The 14,111-nt window shown below is 42.6% G+C and overlaps 1 long non-coding RNA gene across 2 annotated transcripts in view; it reads left to right on the top strand.

Annotated features, from left to right (window-relative positions):
• Positions 1–14,111, top strand: part of LOC125013259 — a 94,903-nt gene that overhangs the window by 32,970 nt on the left and 47,822 nt on the right. For both annotated transcript variants that reach the window (XR_007113372.1, XR_007113373.1), the window contains exon 2: positions 36–83. This is a non-coding gene — a long non-coding RNA (uncharacterized LOC125013259). The remainder of the gene's footprint in view (positions 1–35; positions 84–14,111) is intronic.

The following is a 14,111-nucleotide window of genomic DNA, read 5'->3' as shown; positions in this document are numbered from 1 at the left end:
CTGAAAATGTGAACGTGATCTCGTCTTGTCCTCAGGGATTGGGAAGCAGACTGGGAATTACAGGCAACACCTGGCAGCAATCTGTAAGTAAATAAGTATCTTATACTCTACAAAGTTTTGTTAGACATTAGCAATGCTGGTGGTCTTGTTGGCTCTGTTACAAATTATGATTTGTTACTGAGATCGCTATCATTGGAAGTTTGAGCCACAGCATGCGTTAAGATATCCAGATTACGCAGGTGGCTCTCTGGTTTATGAAGTACTCTTATATGCACACAGTGGGCTACAGTGTCAAAAAGTAACTATTGCTGTTTAAACAAATCCACATCTGAAGATAAATTTTAAAATATAACAGAATAATTTAATGGATTATATTGCTCTGTATCATTTCAGTAGCCGACCTTCTCCTGCAAGCATAACATTTGTTGAAGAAGCACCAGTTGCAATAGCTAAAGAATTTCATTTTTGTTATGTGACAGTGAGCTAAGTAACTGCAGTGAACCTGACAATTTCACTTTTTTTTGGTTACTGCTCGTCGCGAGGACTGAGTGGACTGTGACTGAAAGCTTTGATCTATTTATTTTTTTACACCTATTAAAATGCAGTCATTTGACCTCTGTGGTCATCCTCTCCTGAAGTAGGAGGTGTTGTCAGGTGTCGAGAGTGACATAATTTGTAGAATATATAACAAGGTAGACTTCCCAAACATAGTCCAGGACTATGTCCGTGGACAAACAAGCACATTTTTCCCAGTTTGAATTTGTCTGTTGGAGAGGGTATTTACAGCTTTATTCATCCTGTTGGTGTCACATAAGTCCAGCAGAGCAACGCCCACCTTCAGCCTAAACGGGGGTCTAATTAGGCTAATAATTGAAAACAGCTGTGAGGTGTTAGCGTGGCGGTCATGTTCCATTAAGTGTTCAGGTGAGCCAGTTTGGCATCCTGAATGTAGCTCACCTACACTGAACACTGTAGTTGTTTCTGCTACCTTTGGATGTAGTTTTTCCATGAGAGTCTATGTGACCGACCCACTCTTATTATTTACAAACTTGGACATTTTTGATAAGGTTTGTCAGAAATGACGGAAGTCAATGGTAAGTTATTTTATTGTAATTCTGTTAGAAAATAGTGATATTTTCAAAGGCCCGATCCTTTCATTATGCCTTTGTATCTCCTAAATTAAATTACCTGTCCGTTGTTGCTAACCTTTTATGCCTGTGGCTTTTAGATGCCAACAGATATCTAGCAGTTATCGATGCAATACCACTAATACCAAGTAATTGATGTGATGCCAAACAGTGTACATGACTTCCCATGTCGTAACCGCGAGTTGATTATATTCATTATATGCTGCACATAAAGGACGTGTTAAACTGGATCAATCAATACTGAAAACAATGATTAGCGTGATTATTTAACACAGGGGTTTGTCTAAATGCAGAGGGCTGCTGCCTCACGAGCTGAATACTAAACAGGGCCGAGTGAAAGTTGCAGGCTCTTCAGATGTTTAGGCTGCTATCCATCACGCAATATCATTAGGGAGGCGTCGATGAGTCATTCAACAGATGGTATGGCCACCACACAGCCTTGATCTCAACATGGGGCTGTCAGCCTGGCCTAGGGATTCCTTCATACCATTTATCATGTCATTTATTACTATTAAATAAATTGTTTAGCAGATTTTGCCTCAAACTCACTTCTTAAATTAAGCAACTGAGAACTGAATAGACTTATACGATGGCACAACGAGATTACAATCCGACGTACAGTCTTGCTGAGACCCACGCTGCTCATTTCTGTGCACTGGCCGTGTTCCAGTTTACGGCATCTTACATTGCAGCACTTCAAGCAACAAAAAATGTAATTATTTTCATACGTGTCATTTGCATGGGACGCTGTCCAGTACTAGATATGTTCCAAATGTCCGCACCAGCTCTCTCTACCTTTGATGTGCCAACAGGAATCCTGTCCCTCATCAAAGAGGTCATACAGCTGTTTTGAGGAATTGAAGAGATTCCTCTCTGTCTCACTTTCCGTGTCTGTCCCTATGTAATGCAGCTGTTGGTGCTCTGCGGTCGTCACCCTATAAATACAGCAGCTGACTGATGGACCCCGCGGCAGCTGTTTGCTGTCCCACGACACGTGGACACATAGTGTCCGCACAGATGCAAACGTGCAAAAAAACTTCGCCGTGATTCTTGTTGCTGCAAAAGCGTTTCGAGGACACAACGCAAAAGCGTTTCGAGCTGTGACATTGCTAGCGCTGGTCCAGCAGAATGTCTCTTTCTTTGTGTGGAATCGTGTCCCATGTTGTGCGTATGTACGCTTCACTTGTTTTATCTTTTGCTCCACTTCTCGTGGTCTAGCGCCATTGCACAAAATCCGCCGTGCTCATTTAATTAATTGCTAGCTTCTTATTTTCTGTAGTTTTCCTTTATTTGTCCGACTGTTTCCAGACCAAGAAAGCATCCACCAGACACTGCGCTCTTGTCGCTGTGAAAAGCTGTCTGAGCTTTTCCCTCCCATGTCTGACACACATGACAGCAGAGAGTGGCAGTGAAACAATGATGCGGATGTTGAGGATCCCAGATTTATCCTCCCCATTCAGCGCTGCAGCAGCTGCACAGACATAAGGAGAGGCATCATTACAGCGAACCGAGGCCTGTTAATAGGCCCGCGACGTGGGGGGCCGGCCGTCTCCGCGCGGGGCTCACGAGAGGGGAGAGCGAGGGGAGGTCAGGGGTTAGGGAGGAGGACGAGATGTGGGAGGAGTGTTTTAGACGGGACGAGCGGGGCGGGCGGGAGAGGGAGGAATGAACGAAAATTAGTCTGCGTACAGTGTAGCATGTATTTTTATCTCTCCAAAGTGAAAGGGCTTGAGTGGATGTGGGCTTGCTTGCCAAGTTCTGCTCTGAAATGGCTGTAACCCAGCAAGCATTTAGATGATGAATAGATGTTGATATGATGGCAGCCGCGCTGAAAACCAGTGCAGGCTCAGGATCGTAATGGGAGCTGATGCAACGTCTGCATCCATCCATGACTTCCAACCTATAGAGTTAGTTCAGTTTCAAAGCACTTTGCATGAGTGCACCCGATTCAGGCTGGCATTTTCTACTAATCTCAATAAAAGATCAAGCCAGCAGTGAACCAGTCTTACTCACAACTGTGCTGTGTTAATTTTATCTGAAATGGATGATAGAAATTAGAAAGATTACCAGTGGGAAGGGAATGACCAGCAGCGCAAACCGAAAGGCAGGATCTCCTCCTCCTCCTCCTCGTCGCTCAATGAGATGAGTCGCCCATTCACTGAGCTTGTTGTTCAATTCACATTCCCACGTCAGGAACACGCTCCATATGTGACCGCTTGTCTGGTCCCTAGTATTTCTTTTGTACTGCTGTACGGTGATATTTCAAATGAACAAAAACTTGAAATAGACTTGATCCAGCAATTATTATGAGAACGGCGATCGACTCGAGAAGAGCCGTAGACGGAGGCAGATAACAACAGCACTGACAGCGGCGTGGCATTTCACCAAATAACAAGCCCGCTATCCAGTTTATGTCAAGCTAGCAATGATTCTATCGACCCGCATGACAAGATTTGGTGGCCGGTTTGCTCTGATCTCTGTAGTTACCAGTAGGGCCGCGTGTCGGCACTGATTTCCTGAATCAATCTGAGATTTGGTATCATTACGGGCTAATTCCTCTAAGTGTCCCACCCAGTTCCTCTAGGTGCACCCTTACGTCATGTTGGCACCTAAATAGTATCCTCTGGATGGTTGTTCAAATCCTTTTCTGTCTGTAAATCAGTGCTTTACAGTACTATTGAACAGTGTGTTAGTAGTTATCTGATTTTAATGGTTTCCCTCTTTTATGTCGCCAAGTGAACATTTTCACAATGAAAGCTGCAGTCTTCTGACAGTCGTATGGTCATATACCTGTTGAATAAGAGTTAATGGAGAATAATGTGTGAACAGTTTGAAGATAAAGTCTTGGCAGGTGTTAACAAAACCAACACATAGTCATCTCCTTTTCCTTCGTGCTGTTCCCTTCAGTGATCGCCACAATAAACCATCTTCTTCCATGTCGCCCTGTCCTCTCCATCCTGTCCTCTGACACCAGTTACCTTCATGTCCTCCTTCACTACATCTATAAACATCATCTTTGATCTTCTTCTAGACCTGGCAGCTCTAAACTCAGCATCCTTCCACCACTATATTCACTATCCCTCCTCTAGACATGACTTAATTTTTGAAACATCTCACTTGAGCTGTACTCCTTCCTGGTCCTCTCTATCCCGGTCACGCCCAGAAATAAAAAAACCTCAACATCTCCAGCTGCTCTGCTGCTTCCGGCTTTTTCTCTCGTCTTTTTAAAATCGTTTTAAATCACACAATAAAGAGCAGCTGATGCGGTGGCCTGTTGCACTCGTATTGTCAGCACACTCACAGACATACCTCGGAATATAAGACGCCTCATTTTCATAAATCCATACTGATGTGTGGTCTGTTTGCAGCCTGCAGTAAAAAAAACCTGCTATTAATTCTTTCTGCGAGCGCCTCGTGCGCCATCAGAAAACATCACGTGAATAAAATGAGCCAGAAAAAAAAAAGAATGTGACGACCTAACAATGCATCTCTTTTTGTCCTTGGTCCGGATCAAATGAGCAGAACTACAGGTATAAAAACACCCTAAGACAATGGTCAGGTGTCCCATATTGTACTGTCAGGCTCTTTTCTTGCTTGTTTTCGTTGCAGTTTTATGCATCTGGCAGCCTCTGCGGTTTGTGTTTGTGTGTGCGCATGTGTTATCCGAGCTTCTTCTTGACCTTCAGAAAGTAATGCCATGCCTACTCGCCGCGCTCGCGGTCCCATTGTGAGAAGTCGAGCGCTCTCTTCTGCAGAGGAAAGGTGGAGTGCTGGGCGTGGCCTGCAGACATTTTGGGAAACAACGTGATTGGCAAGGAGAATATGCACAGCTTGCACGTGTGTGTGTGTGTGCGTGCGTGCGTGTGTGTGTGTGTGCGTCTTTCTCCTGCTGGTCTGGGCCGTCTGAAGGTCATACCATCCCCATGCTCAGCTTCATGGAGAGCTGCCAATGCTGACGGCTGCTGCTGCCGCTGCACTGTGTGTCTGGCACATGCTTCCCCCACTGCAGGGCATTGATTAAGTGGCACAGCTATGCTTCACCTGCTGGAACCAGCCAATACCAATACAGCAGATGATCCAGCCAGCCAATACCAAAGCAGCAGAGGTTTGGTGAGGCTGGAGACAAACCGGCAGCCAGGAGACAAGTGTTGTTGTTTTTTTTTCACCCCCTTTTCATGAAAATAATAAAAAAAAACAACAAAGTACGAGGGTGGAGGAGAGGAAGGAGAATAAGTGTTAAAATGGAGGCTGGAGGAAAAGAGGGGCAAAAACGATGACAAAATGAAAGGAAAGGAGGAGCGGGTGAGGGTAGTAACGCAGGGGGAGATGGATGATGGGGAAAAGGGACAATGGCTGTTAAGACGGGAGATATTAAAAGAGGAAGAGGGGAAGAAAGAAAGAAAAAAATGCTTTGAAAAGTCGGGGAGAGCAGACATGAGGGGAAACGGGCGAGGAGACCGTATTTGTGATCGCACACATGCGGGAAAAACACACACACACGCAAATATTTTGAGCCTTTTCAGGGGGCTTTAATGAAGCTGTCAAGATGAAAAATGAGCTAGTCAAATCTAATAACGCCAGAAGTTGAGAGGCAAACTTTTCATGCAGAACTGTGTAGGAAAGTGGATTCAGCGTTGATGAGCGCGAGCAGAGGATAGCGTATGTACGGCATTCGCTGATCGTGTTGCTTTTAGTAAAAGTTTTGAACTGAATCACCAAAACATGGATTGATTTGATATTTAAGAGAACCGTATACAATGAAACGCTCCTTAGCGAGACACTAGAAGATCAAATTCTAACTTGGCGCTAGAAAAGGCGACGTTCTAGACATACGTAGATGCTCTCGGACTGATTGGGTCAGATATTTGAAGTGACAATGGAAAGATGATGTTACTTTGACCATATCTAATGTTTCTATGGCATTTAATCAGCATCTAATTATCACCACTAAACTTGAAGCTTCATTAATTGATTTTGAGACCACTTGGGGGCATCAGAACACTGACAAATTACTAAAGTATAAAATTGAGCTTGGGGAACATGTTAGCAAGCCATCGGTTATTCACACATCCAGCAGGGACAAAGCAGCACAAAGAATCCCGTAATTATCACCTGCAAGCATTCCCAAGATCTGATGGCTGGCAGCCGTCATGTGCTGCAGCTTTTCGTTCGTTATTGCTTAACGTTCCAGCTGCGTCGTTCAGTAAACACAAATAAAGCAAAACACAAAGACGCAAAAAAAAAACAGTACGATCATGCAACTTAGTAGAGATGTCGTAAGGACTGATACTTTGGTAACAAGCCAAAAATCTGAAAACATGACGATACTTTCTATAATAAACATTTCTGTAGATAGAGAGACTCGTGAGACAAAACCTTTGACTTGTGAAAAGACTCTAAGAGTTGTGCATATACAACCTAACACCAGTTTTATGTTTTGGTCTGCAATTTAGGACCAGTTGTTCAATTCATTGCTACAGACCAGGCGTCAGCCTCCAGGTCTGAGCGATGAAGTCCATGCAGAAGTGCAAAAAATTGCAGTTCATCGAGTGGCCACTTGAGGCTCCATCCCCATAGACCCTCATGTTAGAAAGCCCTAATTTACAGCATTATTAAACATGTTTACAGGCTGGTACAAAAATGGTTTTAGTTTCAATAGTTTATTTCACTAATCATGACGATTGTATGGGGGTTTATTTATTTATTTATTTATTTGTTTATTTTTTATTAAGGTTTAAAATTCTAAATAATTTAAGGCAATCCCCACTTTGAGTGACAGGTGGTAGCCTGAGCTAACAGATAGCGGAGAGTTGGGTGGCGTGGCCTCAACGTCCGACACGACCCCCGTATCCATAGTTGGAGTATCTGAATGTGGGCGGAGTACAGCTCATCCAGGTTTTCTGTTGTCTTATTGCGATTACAGCTTGGTACAATCTAGTAATTACAATCACTCAGCAACTCGACATAACAAATATGACGTGAGCACAGCACAGGTTTTGTGGCCACGCGCTGAATCCAAATCCAGTGCTCACATGCCATTATGTGTTAGCCAGCTAGCTACAGAGAGATTCATCCAAGGTTGAAGAAAACCAAAGTAACAACTTTGAGGAAGGTGCTACAACAGTACAACAGAGCTGGATGACGATTCATCATGTTACACTGTTGTTCTACACTGATAAGGGCATCTTTAAAAATGAATACTGTGAAATAATTATACAGACTGTAAATGTCGTGTCGTACTCACTTAATTTAATAGTTGCACATGTTGGGTCCATGGAAGGAATCTCAGAGGGAGAAGTATGGATCTATGTCCAGGAGTTGCTAGCTTAGCTTAGAATAGAAAATCTAACCTGCTTCTCAGCAAGATGGTCGGGATACACCCTGGACAGGTCGCCAGTCTATCACACTAACTCACGCCACACCTACGGCCACCAATTAACCTGAGGACTTGTCTTTGGACAGCGTGAGGAAGTCCAGCACAAGGAGGACATGCAAACTCTGCACACTCCGCTTGAACCAGGAGCCTTCTTGCAACCTTTTGTTCCCAGTCATGTTCTGTGCAGCGTCACATTGAATCTCCTGTTGGTGGATATTAAACTAGAATGCTGCACATACTCCACTGGTAACACTAACTTCTAGTGATAGAAAATATTTTATTTCCTCTGTAATTGTCAGGCATCGTAGAGCAGAGTATCAGACACAGGATGTTATAATTTGAATATCTTAATTAATTGAATGCAGCTGTTTAATTTAAATGTCCTGTCTCTGTCTGTCTTCCTGACCTTAACTGTCTCCTCCAGGCTCTGGAGCTGGCGGCTGAGGGTTGATGCTGAGTCGTTGCGTTAGTGTGGTAGAGAGTGCGAATGTGTGTGTGTGTGTGTGTGTGTGTGTGTGCACCTTTGGTTTGATGCATATGGGTTTGTTGTTTGTGTGTCCGTGTGGGGGCGGGCGTGAATGCGTGCAAGCAAATGTCATCTACCGAGTTTTAAATAAGGTAATTACAAAATGAGAACGGGTGCCAAGGGACGAGATTTCACTGTATGTGTGAATATGATAGACTTTATTTTTGTAAACGCAGGCGCACGCGTGCGTAAATGAATGTAGGGCTGTTTTAATCTGTGTTCATGTGATCGACATAGAGAGACTGTGCGCGAACGGGGTGGGGCAATCAGAGGAAGAATACGACAGGCGAGCAGACAGAGTCAGACAGACAGTCAGACAGAGAGGCGTTACCTCACTTCGGCTGTGAACGTTGTTTCTTTGTCAGTAACTCACATTCTCAGATTCATCAGCCCATCTATTTTATTAGTAATAGCTCTCTATTTTGATATGTCATTAGGGAATAAAAGCTCCGGTGATTTGATACGATTTTCTAAAGCACACGTATTGTATATATAGTGCTGTGCAGCATGTTTGAATCGTGCAGAAGAACCACAAATGAGACGTGTATTGTCACAGTTCCTGCATAGGGCATTGTAAAAGATTTTTGCCAAAGTGTTTTGTGCACGTAAAAACATTATTTTAGATTTCGCAACTCATGAGGAAAGAAATAAACTCCTTCACAGGCCGAGGACCACCACACCATACAATATTAAATATATCAGATGATTATGTTAATTAAAAAAGAACTGGCTTGATATTGTTGGTTGTTTTCGACGAATGATACATAGCTTTTTGTTCTGGGTTTTGTGCTCGTCTCTCTTCTGTTTGTCTCACACACACACCTATTACTACCTTAAATCTCAAGGTTGGGGTCATCAGTAATTGGGTCCAATGAAAATATGACGCGGTGGTCTGAGATTTGCTCATTCTACACACTGACAAAGTCAAAATACTGAAGCATGTATCTCAACAGGCATCCCATATATATGTAATTGTGTGAGGATGTCGTTTTCTAGTGTTATCCCTGTTTGGCTGCTTGGTTCAGCCTAAATAATGTCCAATTCATACCATTTGAAGGCGGATAAGTCTTGTGAAGGTTAACCAGTGTGGTCTAGCAAACACACTGTGTGCTGCATGTATTTTCACGTATGCTCATGTGTACTGTTGCTCTAAACTTTGACAGACACAATTAGAAAACACTGTACGACTAAATATAACTTGTATAAGCTAATTTAGTAAGTCAGTGATGGGTCACACACCCTTTAGATGAAGGTTACACTGGAATGCTAGAATCTACGAAATGTCGTAATTACAGTAATGTGATGCAAAAAAATATAAACGCAATTTGAACTCATTTCCCAAAAACCCTTACCGTACATTGACATCATTGACAAATTTAGTTCTTCCGACCGAATTCACCTGGATGATGGCGGCCTTAGAGCCTCAGATGAACCCACATGGAAAAACAGCAGATGGTGTCTACTTCTCAAATATGGGACCATTATATTTGGGATGGGAAATATACAAGAATTATACCTAGGCCACCAGAACCTTAAATGTCCATGAGCGACCATCTGTCACCCACAAATCGACGGGCCAAAAGGTTTGTTTAGCAAGTTTGGAATTTTCAAAACATGTCATAGAAACATTTTCCTTCTTTATACACTGCACGCAAATGCTCTTACTTACTTTTTTTTTTTTTTTGCCCCTGAATACAGTTATGGTATTTATTCAGTCACAGTCTCTTCTGCTGGGTTCAGCCGTTACAGACTGCAAAGACTTAATTTCAAATGTTATGGACTATGGAAAGTTAAGGTTATAGCAGTAACCCCTGTTCTCTGATTAGCATCGAGAAAAAGACTTCTTTGATGCTATTTTACACTTTTTAAAGTTGTGCAGCTAAAAATGTAAACAGACAGGTCGAAGGGGTCATCAAATCAACACAGCTGTACATTTCATGGAAATCTTCCAAGTGCTTTTTAGAAAAGCAAAGCATGTTTTTGTGGCTCACTTGAATAGGTCAGGGGGTGAACAAACTTCTCAGAATATGTTCTTTTTCAATATGCACTCGGTCTGGATTTCTTTGTGATACTGCTATGAGTTCATTAATATTATTGCCAGGATATGGTGACAGATTGTTGCATCTGGTCTGACAGTTCTCAGACTATTTGTGTGTGTTTGAGTAATGTCAGATTTTGAACTTCTGGATTAGCAGGAGTTCGAGCAGTCTCATTCTAAATCCATCTGACATTTGTAACTGCATAATTATTTACTAAACACACCGACTTGGAACAGAGCCCTTCTCAACACTACGGTCAATGAAGACTTGTTGGTTTTTTGCTATGCTCAATATTTCATTTTTTTTTTTTTTTTTTAGAAGCCTTTAAGAAAAAAAAAAAACATTTTCCCATAATCCCAAGACTTGTCATGTTGAGTGATGAGGAAGAGAACCTCTGACTTTAAACTAGCTGCGTGCAGATCGATACTGAAATGCTGGTGCTGCTGTTTGGACTCCGGTCGAATCTTATATTACAAAATTCTTAAAGAGTCCTTAGGCGGTGTCAGGCAATATCCAGGTGCAGAGAGTCAGTGTGCGTAGCTTTGGAGAAGTCATTAACCGCGGGAAAGTGATTCCCGTGGTCTGGTCAAATGATTACGTTTAGTTTAAGTTTAGTTTTCTAGAAGAGAGCATTGGTGAGTTTTATGGGTGCTAAAACCGAGGTAAAACGACCAGCGCCATGCTTGTTGTTTTTCTTTTCATGGGAGCTGTAGTCTATTCTATGCACTCAAGGTAACTGTTATTTAATTTGGGCTGATTTGTAAAATAAACCACAGGAACACTTCATAATGCGGAGACAGACGGGAAACTAGACCACAGAAAGTGGGGTGTGACTGGCAGCTAAATAGTTTGGTTATTTAGCTGATGTGCCATAAACATTTGGCTTCCAGATGCCCAGGAACTGAACTGAGTTCCAGAAGCTCGTGGAACACGAGCCAAGTCCTTCCTGAGGATCGTTAACAATCGTAAATAAAACCAACAAAACTGTTGCTTGTCCTGGTCGCTTCTAACAATCACTGTAACTGCTTTCATGTCAACCGGTTGTGCCCATAGGACCCCCACTAACAACGTCCTGTTTCAGGACACCCTCAGAAGACCCATGTCCATTCTCCGATGAGTCACAATTGTTTTGGAGACACAAGGGAGACCTACACAATATTAGGAAGCTGGTCATAATGTTATGCCTGATACATGTAGTCATCATCCACTTTCTTTTTGTGCTGGAAAGTAATTTGGCAGATTTCCTTATAGATCCCACTAATTGGCACACAACGTAGAATGCATTGCAGTGGCTCTGTGGAAGCTGCTAATCTGCTCCTCGGGGGTCTTGTGTTCTTAATTGATTAACTGCACGTCTCGAAGTGCGCATTCGAATGACTGATTTTCAAAACAAAAAATGGAAAAACCGAGGAGCCGCGCTGGGTGTACATTCCGTCATATTCCCGTGATATCTCCATGTTCATGCAAAGAAGTAAAAATAAAAAGGAGTGTCAGGGAGAGAGAGGCTGCAGGGAGGAGGAGGAGGAGGAGGAGGGGAGAAGTTGCCCGACTGATGAACTGACACAGCGAGACGTTTCCCTCCCAACAGTTCGTCTTCACCTCCTAATAGAACTGCTGTAAGGTGAACCGACACACATACAGTCGCTCCATCTCACTGTATGTACAGACACACACACACTCACACCACACTAACATGAAACACTGGATGCACAGGAAGAGATGCAGCAGAGATGTACCCAGTGAGACGACACATACGCGTGACTTCCAGACTTCCAGCAGCCTTCCCCGACAGCCTTGAACCTGCAGCCTTCCTATTCAGCCCGGGTATGCATGCAGCACTTGCGTTTTCATTTGTTGCTTGTTTGCGCTTGTATCTTGTGCCGTGTGTGTGTGTTACTGTAATAGAACAAAGGATCCTTTTGTGCAACAGGCCCGTGGCTGCAACTTCTCCACAAACACACTGTGTGCTGCATGTATTTTCACATATGCTCATGTGTGCAGCCCACATGTGTGTGTTCTCTTTTTCAAGAGACACTTGGGCTTCACTTCGTTGTGTGTTTGCATCCCCGTGGATTGCAGTGTTCGCCCCGGGCCGCGCTGACTCCTGAGTCTCCTGCTTTTCGCCAGACAGCGCTCACCTTTCTTTCCTCTGGCTACGATCTAGTAGACTTCTGCTCCGGCTAATGCTAATCCTTCTCCAGACAGCTCCTTAAAACAGCTCCACTTGTTTTTTTATTATTATTTTTATTTTTATATTTGATTCTGACTGTCAAAGATGCACGAAGAAAGGATTGTTATGAGCTAAAAATACACACTGTCTCCTGAACGGCGGAGACAAATCATCAGTAATGAGGCTACATTCTTTTTGGGCTACATTTAGCTCCTGGCACCAGTTTAGCTGGATTGGATCCATTTCAAACTGTAGAAGTGTTGTCGTTTTTTTAATAAAAAAATCATAGCATGGGCATTGGAAACAGAGTGGCAGTGCAAAGCCTGTAGAATTCCACATTAATTTTCTGCACCAACGATTTAAGGTGAGTGACATTTGGAGCACTTTCCAGTTTCTTGGGCTGATGTGGAGCTCTCCTGGTTGAATCATCGAAGGTGGGATGTGGTAATTTAGAAATGCCACATGACATTTTGATCCAACAACACCTTCCGGATTAACAGGTGCCCACATAAGAAATAATATAATTAAACAAAACTAAAAATATGTACATTCCTAACCCTTTAAAACCTGAACGGATTGCCGGTGATACGTTAAAGCAGTATTTGAATTACCGTAACTCACAATGGTTGGCGCTATTGACAATATTTGAAGTTACACTGGCAAGTTGTGCTTTTGTCTGGAAGACCTTCAGGACATCTCAAAGGTATAACTAACTTACTGCTTTTTTCCCAAAAAGCACTACTTCCCAGTGTTCAGCCACACTTTGAATGTTGCCCATTAGTGAAATACGCTAATTAAAATACCACAAGCTTTTTTTTTATGCGCAGATGCAGATGTTCAGGTCTTAAAAGGTTAAAACTAAAAAGTACCATAAGTTGAAGTTTTAGCAAGAATACATGGCTAAAAGAATATGAACAGCAAGTTCATCTTCTGTGTTTTGCATAGGCATGAAGATGAAAGCGAAAATCTCATCAGACCAAAGTACGCATTTACACTCGTCTAATGTCCATCCCTTGTGTTTCTTGGCTCACGCAGCTTATTTGCCGACTTCTTTGCAGCAATTCAACCATGAAGGCCTGCGTCTTGCAGTTTCCTCTTAACAGTTCATGATGAACTTGAACACGATGAAGCATTTATCTGAAGTGCTCTTAACTTGTGGTTTCCAAGGCTGAACTTCTCCTCTGCAGCAGAGGTAACTCTTGTTCTTCCTTTTCTCATGAGAGTCACTTTCATTACAGCGTTGGGTTTTCATGACTGCACTCAAGGATGCATTGACGGTTCTTGAAAATTTCCGGACTGACCTTTAAGTAGTGACGGACTGACGTTTAATTTTAATTAGCCCCAGTATCGATTGGAGCGGCAGTTGAACAGGGCCATTCACCGTGGAGAGCTGTGTACCAAATTCACCTCAGCACAACACAATTGATGACACAGTAAGAAATTTTAGAATTTACACAAACTCACTCTCGACAAAGTTCATCTATTAACTGAAAACCATTCCAGGCAACTACCACATGACTACTTGAGTGTTCAGAGCTGTCATGAAAGAAAGGAGCTGGCTACTTCAAGAATCTCAAAAATATGAATCCCATTCTGGTTTAACACTACATATTCGTTTGCAAAATTAAGTATAACACTATCACCTAAAACATGTTTAGCTCAGAAGTGTTCCAGTTACTTCCACATTCATCTGTTGCATATTATATTTTAATTATGGGACTCTAAGTCAAAATACAAGAAAATATTGCCATTGTTAATTTCTTATCTGAATGCGCTGAGTGCGCTTTATGTAGGCCACCGATTAGCTACAACATTTAAACCACAGCTCGTGGAAACACATAACATTGATCTT

Source organism: Mugil cephalus, chromosome 9, assembly GCF_022458985.1.
Source record: "Mugil cephalus isolate CIBA_MC_2020 chromosome 9, CIBA_Mcephalus_1.1, whole genome shotgun sequence".
In the NCBI taxonomy this organism is placed as follows: domain Eukaryota; kingdom Metazoa; phylum Chordata; class Actinopteri; order Mugiliformes; family Mugilidae; genus Mugil; species Mugil cephalus.
Note: the sequence above shows the minus strand (reverse complement) of the source record. Positions and strands in the feature narration are given on the sequence as shown.